The following is a 14,989-nucleotide window of genomic DNA, read 5'->3' as shown; positions in this document are numbered from 1 at the left end:
AGGTGCAAGGGTCTCAAGTAGCACCTATTTCTAGGTTTTTCACCACTTGGCATATTATTTTAGAACTTTTTTCAATTCTTTTTATATTTTTCAATTTTTTTTGTTGATACATCAAAATGCCTATTGCTAGGTTTTCACTAAGATGCTCATTTTTTAAGGATTTTTTTAGGATCATGAGATATATATAGGTAACTGAGCCATAAGAGCCTTATGCATATAACTTTATCAAATGTAGAATGTTGATAGGCCCAGTGAGTTGTTCCCCTTTAGGAGGAAAAATTTGATATGCACCAGATGCAAATGTTGTTGCACTGTGTAAGGACCCAACCAGTTAGGCTCAAATTTCCCCTTCTATTCCCTGCTTTGTTGATTCTTGGGGTTCTCTTGGAGAATAAGTTCACCCACCTAAAATTCTTGAGAATGAACCTTTTTGTTGTAAGTAGTAGACATCCTTTTCAAATAAGCCCTCATGTGGTCAAAAGAAGCCTTGTGGCGCTCATCGAGGGTTTCTAGCTCATGTATCCTCGTAGCTTTATGGTCTTCATCAGTTATTAACCCATGTAGGGAGACTCATAGTAAAGGAACCTTGACTTCTAAGGGTAAGACATCCTCAAAATCATAGACAAGTGAGAAAGGTGTAGCCCCTGTAGGAGTACATATAGTGGTCCTATAAGCCCATAGTGTCAAATTGATCTATAGGTATCAATCTCTACCTGATTTGTGGACCTTTTTGTGTAAGATCTTGAGCAGTGTCTTGTTAGAGGTCTCAGCTTGGTCGTTCCCTTGAGGATAGTATGTTGAGGACTAGTATTTTTTGATCTTGAATTTCTTACAAAGTTGCTTAAGGTCCTTATTTTTTAATTATCCTCCATTTTTAGTAATAGTGGAGGATGGGATGCCATAGCGACAATTAATGTGGTTGAGAATAAACAATGCAACATGTTTGCCTATAGCAACAGATAAAGGCACAACTTCAACCCATTTTGTAAAGTATTTAGTTCCTATAATAATGAGTTTGTGCTCACTAGACGAGCTTGGATGAATCTCGTCAACCAAATCAAAGGCCTACTACTAAAAAGGCCAATATGTAATAGAAGGCATAAGCTCACATCTAGGAGCACAAATCAGGTTACTATGTAGCTGACATTTCTTGCAAGATTTGGCATATTTGACGACATCAGCTTGGATGGTTGGCCAATAGTAGCCCAACTTAAGTAGTTTTCAAGCAGGTGCAAGGCTATTAGAGTGTGCCCTACAAATGCCATCATGGACTTTAGCCAATGCCTTTTTAGACTCTTCTAGTTCTAGACACCTAAGAAGCATTTTTTCTAGACTCTTCCTATACAAATTACTAGAGATAAGGGTATAATGGGAGGCATTTTAGAGAAGTTGACATTTTTTGTTACGCATGAGATTTTTAGGAATTATTTGATCATGCAGGTAGGAGAAAATGGTGGAGTAGTGAGAGGAATCTTGACCGACAACAGTGTAGATCACATGATTGTCAAAGGAGTCATATGAGGGGTGACGTAATTCTTCAACCAAGAATTCAAAACATGATTCATATTCTTGTAATTGAAGAATAGATGATAGGGTGGCCATAGCATCTACAACCTTATTTTCTACCCAAGGAATTTGTTGGAATGTTACAAATGTGAAGTAGTTTTGTAGGGCATTGATCAATTTATTGTATGGTAAAAGCTTGTAATCTTTGGTTTGATAATCATTATTAACTTGGTTATTAACAAGCTGAGAGTCATCATAGATGTGTAGCTCTATGATCCTCCATTCTAGAGCCATTTTAATCCCATTAGTTAAGGCCTCATACTCTGCTATATTGTTAGTGCATGGAAACAAGAGTTTGTAGGACTCAGGGATAGTGTAGCCATGAGGCGTGATAAACAGGATTCTTGCACTAGCACCATTATGGGTGTAAGAGCCATCAAAAAACATCTTCCATGTCCTTTCAATGACATACAAAATGGAAGCATCAAGAAATTCAATCTACATAGGAGCAATATATTGCGATGGAAAATCAACATGTTGATGGCTTGCCCCTTGATAGCTTTGCGTTCAACGTACTGAATGTCGAATTTAGAGAGAATTATCATCCATTTAGCAAGATGGTCGGTAAACACAGCCTTAGTAAATATTTGAGGGGACCAATCTTTGTAATAAGGTGTACTATATGGGCAAGCATGTAGTGCCTAAGCTTTTGGGACGTAAATACCATTGCAAGGAAAGCCTTTTCAATGTTGTTGCAATCCATTTCACAAGCCACCAAAGTGCAATTGATGTAGTAAATAACTTGTTCTTTTCCAATCTCAACACTTTGTGCTAATAGTGCTCCTAGGCAAGAATCTGTAGACGAGATTTATAGTATCAAAGGTTTTCCTGGTATGGTTGGCATCAACACTAGAGGTTTAGCCAAATACTCTTTGATTTTATCTTAGCTCTATTGACATTCCTTATTCTAGATACACGTCGAGCCTTTGTGCAAGTTCTTGTTGAAGGATTGTGCTATATCAACTAGCTGAGAAATAAACCTACTAATGGATTGAAGACACCCCTGAAGACTTCTTAATTGCCTGATATTCCTAGGAGGGGGCATTTCCATGATGGCTTGTACCTTTTTTTTGGATCAACTTTAATGCCTTTAGTAGATATGATGCATTCTAGTAATTTGCCTAATGTGACACCAAAGGCACACTTTTTTGGATTTAACCTAAGTTGAAACTATTCCATGTGGTCCAATATCAAACTCAAGTCATCAAGATGTGTATTTCTTTTTCTAGATTTAGCCAATGTGTCATCAACATAGTCTCCCATATTTGTATGCATCATGTCATGGAAGATAATGGTCATGGCCCTTTGGTAAGTGGCTCTTGTGTTCTTTAACCCAAAGGGCATGACATTCCAACAGAAAATAGCCCATGCACATGTAAAGGTTATTTTTTCCTAATCTCTAGGGGCAATTTTAATTTGATTGTAACCTGAGAAACCATCCATTAAAGAATACATTTCATAACCCACAATCATGACCACTATCATGTATATGTTAGGCAATGGAAAATAATTCTTAGGGCATGCTTTGTTTAAGTCTCTAAAATTGGTGCACACATGAATGGACTTGTCATGTTTGGACACAAATACAATGTTGGATATCCACTCTCCATTATCAATAGCTCTAATGAAATTTGCACTTAAGAGCTTTTTTGGTTCTACTTTAACCAAGAGAGCGACATGTGGATGCATTTTCCTCAACTTTTGCTTAACAGGCTTGACACCAGGGGAAATAGATAGATGATGCATAATTGGATCATTGTCAAGGTTAGGCATAACTAAATAGGTCCACACAAATTTGATCTTTTTGTCTTGGAAAAACTTAGTGAAGTTCTCTTTTTCTTCCACTAATAGAGATTAAGCCATGTGAATGATTTTGGGAGACTCTTTTATACCCAAGTTAATAGGTTGTGTGGGTTTGATGAGAAACGAAGATCTGTCCTAAAAATATCTTGGCAGACTACCAAGTACCTCATCTTTAGGTGCCTCAAAGAGGTTTTCACCCTTAGATATGTCTTTATTTTTCCTTTTTTGGGGTTTAGACACAGCCATAAAGTGGTTTTCGCCATTTGAATGCTTATTTTTTGTTTTTCTCTTAATTTTGTGACTAAGGTACTTGATATCTATTTTTGTCAAGTTGTATCATCTTAAAATGGAAGCACTTCCATATTTAATAGCATTTAGCCCTTCGAGTAAGTGGTTTGGGGTCATGTCAAGCACCTTGAATGGTTCCTCAACTTAGATCTGGATTTTTCCCCTAATTGTGCCCCTCTTTCCACTTTCTTTCTACATTTTTCTAGCATTTTGGACTGCAATCCTGAGAATTTTGACCTTTGACTCAAGTTTCAAATTTCAATGTTCCATGATTTTCAAATGTAAGGTTTCGGAAAGAATTGTTTTCCCACTTCTGGGTTAGTTGTTTTGGTCTCCAAAATGATAAACTCTTAAATAGCATTTAATCTAGGTCCATTTTTAGGGGTAAGGGCCCAATGGCAATTTATTTCTCATATGTTAGCCTCTCTAGGAGCCTATGCCCTAGATCACTATATAAGGAAGCCTCCTCCTCTCATTTTCTGTAACAATAAACTAGAAGAAGGACAAGAACACATCAGATGATCCATTATCAAGCATCCACTTTCATGAGCAAGCATTCAAGCATTCAATTCATCAAGGAGGTCCATTAGTAGCCATTGAAGGATTCAAGCTCTATCTAGCCCTCTTGTTGAAGATTCATCCATTTCCATTCAAGCCTCTTCCTAGTCCAAGATCCATTCAAGATTGGTGTTGAAGATCTAAGACAATTGATTTGAGACATCCTACATTCATTTGCAACATCCATACTTATAGATTCAAGGATTCAAATCCTCCACAAGGATTTCAACATAAGCAAGGTGAATAGTTACATTTACTTTGTTTATACATATTGCAATTTCAAGTACATTTCAAGGTTGATTCCAAACTAGGGTTTGACCAAGACAAACCCCCCATCTAAACTAAAATACCATTTTTCTTGTAGGTACAGGTACATGACAATGAATTTAAGTTTAGATTTGGATACCCTTTTAGGCAAACTTCTGAGATTCTTGAACATAATTTTCATCGAAGTAGTACAGGTCAATGTCAACTTTTTGGAGTAATATTGTGGCCCGCTATCTAGGTCAAGGTTGACTTGTCTCATAAAACAAAAATATTTATGGGTTTTGTAGATTTTGTAGTTTCACAGTAAGATTGCGAAAACTAATAGTTTCCAAGATATTTTGACAGGGTTTTTAGCAGATTCTTTTTTCGGAGGTAAGTACCTTTTATTTCTTCATATCAATATTAGTCATCTAGATTTACTTTCCATATCATAAGAATTTATATGTATGTGTAAAATATGGGTTTAGGGTCTCTTTCATGTGTATTATTCTAAACCATATTCATCCATATATTACCTTATTACACATGTTAATCGCAGGATCATTGGTGGAAGATATCATAGGTTCAATGGCATTGAGGTAGCAAGTGATCTCATAGTCATTTTGAAAAGATGGTAGTTCTAGTCTTTAGTGTTGAGCATACCAATCAATGAGATGAGGGTGGATCAATGAGAGGGAAGTGGAGGCTTCAAGGTTGTTGATATGGAAAGAGTCATCTCTGGTGATATGAGAGGTCAAGCCTATAGTGAAAGTTCCAAAGGAATCCAAATTAGGAATAGACCTAGAGGAACCAACGTGATGCACTAGAGTAGAGTGTGAACTGAACTCATCAGGCCCTAAACTAGACCCATCAACTATGTTTGGTTGGGTAGCATAGGCATGGATAACATCCACTCTTAATTCATAAGATGCATCTGAAAGACACTCCCATTTGTATTCACCAGAATCTATAATCTAGTTCAGGGCTATTAAGCGAGCAATGTTTTCTCTCATCCATCCTCTATTAGGATCTTCGTGATCAGATTCATTTGATTGGTGTTGTTTAGAGGTGGAAGTCTCAATATCATTAGAGGTGTCCATTGGTTCTTCTCCTCAAAGGAGAGAAGTAGGCAGCATGGAATCCTTTTCTTGTAGAATAGTAGTAGCAAAGGGTGGTTCGTCGTTCTCTGATTCTCTAAACATGGGAGCCCTTCTATCAAACCTTGGTAATTCATCTTTTAGGCCAAAGCCTAGACTAATAGTATCTCTATTTTTGTGACCCTTAGTATGACTTAAGGGTTCTATGAGAGTTTTCTTATCACCAGTTAAGGACCCTTGGCCATGATGGCCCATGTTTTTTAGAAATTTATAGCCCTTTCCATAGCACTTAGGAGAAATAGGAGTAGTGATTGTAATCTCCTTGACATCTTCCTCCTCCCTATAAATCCAAACTCTTATAGCTTTCTCTTCTTTTTATGATTCTAAGGGAATAAATGATTGAACATATGTCCCAAAAATGGTCATAGCATAAGCCAAGGGTTTTAGTTTTTCAAAAGGTTTCCCATAATATCTAGGAGAAACCAACAAGGCAACAATAGAGTCCAGAGTGTATTTGCCCATACCAAGGCTCATCATTTACATTTTTTGTTCACACTCTTTTAGGGATGGTTTGAGCTCATGAGAAGAGCGATTGTGGGGGACTAACGTGTCAGCAACAGACAACATGTTGATAGACATTGAATTGTCCCCTAGAATAACTATCTTGATACCATTAAAAGGGAATTTGATACATTGATGGTACATTGACGACACAACTTGCATGTCATGGATCTAAGGTCTTCCTAGCAACAAATCATATGCCAGTAGGATGTCTAAAACTTGGAAGACCAAATCTTTTTCAACAAGACTCACACAGATCGACAACACAATAAGGCCTTTATAAGGTTGTTCAACCTCATCATAGGCTTTGATGGTGATCTTCTACCTAGGGTTGATAGAAAATTTATACATTCCTAGCTATTGAATAACGTTGAAGGAGATGATGTTTAATCCAGCAACATTGTCTATCAAGACTCAATAGACGCGAGTACAAAAGATTTGGACTTCGATGTGTAAGGTGAGGTTATGGGGATGACTTAGTGATTTGTCATCTTCTTTAGAGAATGTAAGATAGTGGGGGGAAGATATGTGATTCACCATAGCTTGGAACAACTTAATGTTAATATACGTGGGAACATTGGTTGTGCATAGAGATTTTTTGAGAATTTCCTTGTGCAAAGGAGATAGTTCTAATAACTCAAAGATTTAAATTTCTGTAGGGGTTCTTTGTAACTAACTAACAAGATTGTAGCTGGAGATAGTTGGGGTAGTTGTTTGTTTGAACGATGAAGTATTCTTGGTATCATTTACAACTTTGAGGACAACCTTGGATTGCCTCCCAGTTACAGTGTTTAGTGTCTCACCATGTGAACAGGAAGGTTTCACCACCCTAAGAACTACCTTAGGACTAGTGTCCCTATGATTTTGTTGAGCATCGTGTGTTCATAGGACTACCTTAGGTCTTTCATCATCTGCTACTGGAAATAAAATAGGGAAGTAAACTATGAGAGGAGGGGGGGTGAATCAGCACTTAAAACTTTCAACCTCTAAAACCATTCACCACACATCCATCTCACAATCTATGCATATAAACTGAAATACCAAATTAAGCATATACATCCATAGCATGAAAGTAAAATATTAAACACATGTATGACACAAGATATTTGGTTACCCAAAAACCTTCCAAGGAGAAGGTAAAATTGGGGTAGAGATGACACCCACAAATCTTCATTACTACAGTAATAAAGTGTATCTAATGAAGGTTACAATTTTTTACCATGAAACATGATCTACCCCATGAAAGATCTACCCTGTTAAAGGCTTACAAGATTGTTAGATCTTGCCCTATTAAAGGATTTAAACACCCTAATAAAAGTGTGCCTAGTAAAAAGACTTTAACTTACAATGAAGTAAGCACCCTGTTAAAGGATTTACAATAACCTGTTAAGACTACTCTATTAAGAGATTTAACTGATTTGCCTGTTAGAATATCTCAGCAATGATCCTGCAATTAGCACTATGTTGCTTGATGTTAGATCACCTCTATACTGATGTGTACTTGATCCTCTCTGATAAGATGTATGTCTATTGTCCTTTGATTCCTTTCCCCTGTTCTCCTTTAACTAATTTTGCAATGTAACTCAATTCATAACACCTTAATCACCATGAATGCTCTATTTGCACATGCAAAACTCACTTCAATTCTCCTTAGCATTCTATTGAAAGTTTAGGGTTTATCTTCCTTAAGAAGACCTAGGTGACTTAGGTTTAGGTATGAATCAACGTTAGTGATCAACCCATATTAATGCTTAAACCTTCTCTTTTCCGATTGGATGCATGTAATGCATAGGGATTCACAATTAAGATTTATCCTTATTAACAAATATCGTAAATCAATCCTTAAGTCAACCCAAAAATAGTTTGCATAGAAGTTTGTGCCTTTACAAACAACTATGTCAAAATTGTGTAACTCAACACTTGAAGTCCCTGATGCTTGACATCAACTACAACTTCAATGCTGGTACTTGGCATCTGAATGACTCAGCATGCACTGTCTGCTCAACACTTGCATGACTCGGCACATACTATGTGCTCAACATTTGAGTAACTCGGCACTTGAGTGGCTCGACACTCATTGTTTACTCAGCATGCACTAAATATCTATCGCTCAACATATACTATCTAACAACTTATGCTCGGCATGTATTACTTGTTTGGCATTAACAAAGTAAATGACTTAAGTATATTGTCACTCATATGTCAAAACCAATATGAGGTTAACAATCTCCCCCTTTGACGTGAGTGGAAAAATACTTGACCATGTATGAATAACCTTTGCCTTTCAAGCATAACTCAAATAATATTTGTATACATACAAAATTTCAAAACTTCAAAAATTTGTAAAAGCTTATGACTCATCAGTCACACCTCAAAATTCAATAACTCCCCCTAAGTTGATTATGTTGTTATCTATTTGTCTGAACTCAAAATTATTCCTCCTACTGAGTATATTTGTATGTATTCTATTTATGTCATCTCCCTCAAAAATATTATCTCCCCTGTACATTGTATCTCTCTCATACCTTATCTCTCCCCCATTTTGACACTAATGTTAAAGGGTTATACAATTAGAGTGTGTCCAAAAATCATTTGTGAACCTCAAGCATGATTTTCAATGTTGCATCCCAGTTATCACAAGCTACTTCCAATGATTTGATCTGGATGGCCAGCTCAACAGCAAGGTGAACTAAGCCTTCATGAGTAGAAAGATGCAGATCTTTCTTCATGAGTGCTTTAGCAAAGACTAGTTCCTTGTGCAATATCTCCATATGTGGAGTCAGAATTGACTAGATGCTTATCAGTTTAGCCTTGATGTTCGCTTCAGCTATTTGTAACACTACTAACTGACTTTGGGAGTTGAGGAGATGTCTAAAATGCTTTCACTATGAGCTAGAGACTTTGGTAGAGTTATACTAGATGACTATATATGACTCTCCAAACTTAGAATATGACTCCTTATTTCTTGTGTGAAGAGTGTGGGATTACACAATTTGGTGTACAAAGAGAAGATGTTCTCCAATACCTTCTTCACACTGTCTATTTTGGTTGCTAATTCAACCTACAATAGTGCAATAACACTTGATATATTTTCATCAGCCTTATGTTGGAATTTTCTCTTAGACCATTCGAGTAATTTTACATTTGAATCTAGGTCTGTGTCATTTAGCTTCTCCACTAAGCTGGTTAACTGTTCAATTATTGGTTTGTTTTTCTCTAGAGCCGATAAACTAAATGCATCAATGAAAATGTCCTTGATATCTTTCAAGGCTTGCTTCTACCTATGCTCCTATTTGAGCAGTTCTTGATTCTTCTTCTTTGCTAAAGCATCCTGTAGTATGCCCATTTGCTCAATAGTGATAGTTGCAAAATCAAATTTGGACAACTCAATCACCTCATCCAAGTTCACATTAACAAATGATGTGACTTCATGTATATTATATGTGCTTGGGCTCAAGCGTGATGATTGTAGGGGTGTAACTTCTATACTCAACCTATGAAGAGCTTGACTAGGAGAAGTAGCATTTCTGGTAAAGTTGCTAGTATTTGTATTGATAATTGCTCCTTTATTTTGGTAGTCATACCTAGCTCTATGGTCTTATCCTTTTCCTTCTCTACATTCATAGATGCACATTGTTCTTGTGTTGTAGGTCCAGGAGTGTCTACCTGACCTATTTGAACTTGTGTTCCTTCAATCTTCTACGTTTCAAGTTTTTCCTCTCTATCCATCTCACCCTTATCATGTTCACTTACCTTTGTAGTGACTGAGACTGGAGTACTTTGTTCCAATGTACTGATGATAGAAGTAGCTAGCTCCCTCCTTTGATATACAACAAGGGTAATGTAGGTTGTATCATAGAAAATTGAGGGGCTATAGGTGTAACTTGTGTTTGTACTTCCCTACATATATCTTATCTGCCTTCTCAATCTCATGAACACTCACTAGTACAAGATTCTCATAAAGTTTGGCCTAGGTAGTGGATTCCACCAATATCTTTTTCAAGTAATACGCTATGAGGGGATTGATGTTCTGAGTGATAGAATTAAAAACATCCATAATCTTTACATTATCACATTTTGTATTCACTTCATGTGGAGGACTAGCACTTGGTGCTAGTATGTCTAGTACACTCTATTCTGTTTGTTGCTCATCTTTAGTTGGTGCCTGTGTATCTACATTTGTTTTAGTGTTTTCCTCCTATGTAACTGGATCAGTATCAACTGTAATTACCTCAGTTACTTGTTGTTGCTCTTCTTTGTCCTCACCTACCTCAATAGGTGCCTACATTATTACCATGGGTGTTGTCAAACCATATAGTGATTTCCAAATCAAAGTGGTCTTTTGTACAACATCCTCAATCTTGTTCTACAATATGTTGAATGCCCTATATTTTGGTGCAGATTTTCCAATGTGCTTCTTCAATGCCTTGACCATTGATTCCCTATCCAGTTCCAACATTACTCAGGCAAGTGTACTCTCTCTGATTTGTCTTTCTATGTTTAGACTATATTACCACTTTTGCTCAACTTTATCAGATAATTCCTTTGATAGAGAGTTGGCAATATTAATTGGAGTTTGTTTAAATGTTGCCATCATGGCATAAATTGACTCGTCTACTTGGTTCATCTCAACTTTTCCAAGTGTATCAAATTTAATATGTGAGAGACTAGATAAATCGACATTGTTCTTTATATTCTCACATATATTGTCTATATCTGAAGGAGGACTATGACTTACCACTTGAAACTAGCTATTGTCATCAGATTCTATCTTCTCTTCATCAGATTCAACTTGAGCAACATATTTTCTCCTTTGTCTCTTCTAAGATTCTTCACCCTTGCTAGCTTGACCAGCTCTCTTCTCCTTTGGCTTGACTGCTTCTTGAGCCTTCTTCGTAGTAGCCCTTGTGCTTGCTCTTGTAGAGGGGACTATAGGCTTAGGTTTTGCAACCTTCCTTATTTTTCTACCAGCTAGTGTCTTAGCTTTCCTTTTCTTTTTCTTGGGTGCTTCACTGGCTTCTTCTCCCTTGGCACCTTCTTCAATTTCCACTTCTTCTACTTGGCCTTCTCCTTGACCTTGATTTAAGGTCAATGGTGCTTGAGATTATATATCCTCTTCTTCATCATCTTCTTCATCTACTCCTTCACCAAATTTCTCTTTTAACTTCTTCAAAATTTTGTTCTTTTTCCTAATGACTGAAGCAATCTTCAAATCCATTGTTATTATAGATTTAGCTACATCATAGTTTCCAAAGGCATTAGCCTTAGCATCTACATATTTTACAAGTAATGTTGTTATTGTTGCAGCGGCTTCATCAACATTAATTTCATAGCCTAATGGCCTTAGCCACCTAACCCTTGGAACAACAACTTGAACATAAGTATAATCAATATCAACTACAAAGAAAAAATCATTAAAAAAATTCTCAACTAGTGAAACTAGTATCATTAGTCTCTTTTTCATTGATTGTTTGAAGTCCTCAAAATAGCTAGTCATAACTGACTCAAAATTGTTCCCAAGTTGCTCAATAAACTCTCCTATCTGCACTGCGATAGATCTGTTTGTTTTCCAGAACACTTTACTAAAGGTGGAGAATGTATTCTCTACGTAAAAGAACATACATACAAGAATTCAACCAAATTTATATTGTGCTCTTTTGGTCTTCATTATAGCTCCCAAATTTTATGATAATTGTTGCATCTGCAACTTGACAAGGTCATAGGTATGGTCCTTCATTACTATCTTATAGCCCATGTCAACAACAATACATGGTACACTGTTGAGCCTGCTTGATTGATCGAATTAGGGGATCTAAAATTGTATCAATTATCATCCCTTGTTTTTTCCACACTACCCCTGTATTTGTTTCAATGACCTTTTTAGATTCACTTCTCATTGTTTTAGGTCGATCAAGTGTTGGATACCCTGTTACTCTATGTAAAATTTTCTTGGTGATCTTCACCAGTCCATTATCCAACCAAATAGAACTATCATGAATTTTACTCAAGACTATCTTAATCTATTTAGTCTTAAAAACATTTGGAAAATCTAGGGCACGGGTCAACCCTTTCATTTCTATGATTTTGAATTCATCCTTCAATGCTCCATTTTCACGTAATTTTCCATAGGCTTCCCTTATTTCCATGTCTCCTATGCTACCAAACTTACATGTATAGCAACATCTTACATCTTGAATCATCAAAATTCTCAGTGGTATCATCGACAATACACCAAATGGATCTTGCTTGTAAGTGATATCAGGTATGGCTTTAAAGTTTTGTTGTCTGATCTCATTACTTATCAATTGCACATTAAAAAATTATTTACTCTCTTTGACCTCAACAGCTAAAGAACTAAATGCCATAATGTGAACTAGGGTTTGTGACAATTCAAACTGCGTAGCTCAACACACAATAAATACCTTTGTGAATCTGTTGTGATGGTGTCAAGTGACTATGGAATTTGGCTTGCAAACATTGGTATGATCTCTTTCAATTTTACCTTTTTGCTCTGCTTTTCTTAAAATTCAAATGATGTCAAATGAGTAGAAATCGATCATATAGACCTCAAAACCTTGCATTCAATGCTTAGTGCTTGCACAGCTATAAGCTCAACTTCAATAAAGATTTTGACTCACTTGGCTTCCTTGAAGTTCCCATTTCACTCGGCAACCACTACAAGCTTGGTCAACACTAAAACTTCGGTAGCTCGGCATCAACTAACATTTCACTTGGCAACCATAGTGAAACTTTTCATGCTCAATAGTAACATGAAAACTAGAAAAACTTAAAGATTTCTTCTAGATTCTTAACAACACTGCATATTTATTCACGCACATGTAATATTTTCATAACTAAATCCTTAGAACTGATGTATAGTAAATCTTTTAGATATTAGTCCCACATACCTCTTGATTACTTAGTTGGAGGAGGTGTGATCATTTGACCCATTAGGTGAAGTGATCCCTTTTGAAATTAATGTGCTACAATCTTCCTTTCTTTTCCATGTCTTGTTCATCTCATCTCTGACATTCTTGACATCTGTCTTTCCTTTGCCTTTGTTTAACTCTTTGCTTGGTGCCTTTGACCTTGTTGGACAATTTCTGCTTATGTGACTAGTTTTCAAATAGCTAAAACATGTGGTTTGATTGAACCATCTACTATAGTCAATTCTGAAATGTGTTCTTATGCAATTTTTAGCAACATGTCCATACTCTTGACAATAGTGACAACTATATCTTGTATTATAATCCCAATTACAAGATTTGCCATCCTTTGTCTGCTTTTTTGATGACTATTTAGGCTTGGATCTGCACTCATATGCTCTATGTCCATACTTCTGATAGTTATACTAGTATCCTTCAAATCTTTGTGTGCTTGAGGTCTTGGTTCTAAATTCTTGTGCCTGATGACCTTGTTTGTTGCATTTATGGCAATGACTCACGAACTTCTACTTAGGATTCTAATTTGCAGTCTTCCTCCTGCAAACATTAGTAGTATGACCTATCTTACCACAATTATAACAAGTAGGTTTGGAGTTCTTACCTTTGCTACTTCTTTCTTCACCACTTTTGAATGATTCTCCTTCTTTAGTACTAATGTATCCCAATCTAGAAGTATCATTGTTGGATCTAGGGGATCTCATCAATTGTTCAAAGTACTTGATGGCTTCACTAGGTTTTTTAAAACTATCATCAAACTCCTTTTCTCTTTTCAGATCATTTCTCAGTTGTTCATTCTACAACTTCGGTGTTGTGGTCTCAATATCCATTGTATTCAGTTCATAATTTATAATCATCATTTGACCCAAAGTTTCTAATTGCATGTTAGCAATCCTAGCTACCTCTGATGTTTTCTCTTCCAATCTATTGGTCAAAGTCCTTTTGTCATCTTCAATCATGACTTTTTCCTCTTCAACTTTCTTTTTTTGCTCGGTCAACTCACATAGCAATATTGATTGGACTTCTTTTTCTCTCTTTAGATTTATGAATTCTTCAGTCAGGGTTCCATTCTTTTTCATCAGATCTACAACTACTACATCAAATTCATTTGTGTTTCCATCAACAAACAATTCAATAATGTTAATCTCTTGGTATTTATCATTCTCTTCAATAGCAATTTCCTTCCTTCTCTTTAGTGATATCTTCAAATCATTTCTTACTTAATTCAGTTGATGTAAGGCAAGTTGTATTTCAATCTTCTAATTCTCAATAGTATTTCCCAATATTTAAACTTCCATCTCCAAGATCTTTCCTCAAAGCTGCAAAGTTTTACTTTTAGAGACCTAGTACTCTGATACCAATTGTTGGAAATACAATAGGGAAGCAAACTCTAAGAGTATGGGGGCGGGGTGTGAATCAACACTTAAAACTTTCAACCTCTAAAACCATTCACCACACATCCATCTCACAATCTATGCATATAAACTGAAATACCAAATTAAGTATATACATCCATGGCATGAAAGTTATATATTCAACACATGTATGACACAAGATATTTGCTTACCTAAAAACCTTCCAAGGAAAAGGTAAAACTGGGGTGGGGATGACACCCACAAATCTTCACTATTGTAGTAATAAAGTGTATCCAATGAAGGTTACAATGTTTGACCATGAAACATGTGTAACGCCCCGCCAAGGGATCCAAAAGAATTAACCTAAAGTTTCACTAAGTTTGCTAAACATTTTTTTTTTTAAAGTAAGAAAGTATGACATACACATCAAACAAGTAGTAGCGGAAGCAATAACATGTAATCATCGACAAACATACATTGCAAGTTACATTTCTTAAAGATCCCAAGACGTTGAGTCACGTTTAAATTTAATTAATTCTAAGTCTAACAACTAACACATACATATAAAAGAATA

The sequence above is a fragment of the Cupressus sempervirens genome, chromosome 3 (genome assembly GCF_028749045.1).
Source record: "Cupressus sempervirens isolate cs-2001-9-10 chromosome 3, ASM2874904v1, whole genome shotgun sequence".
Lineage (NCBI taxonomy): Eukaryota > Viridiplantae > Streptophyta > Pinopsida > Cupressales > Cupressaceae > Cupressus > Cupressus sempervirens.
Note: the sequence above shows the minus strand (reverse complement) of the source record.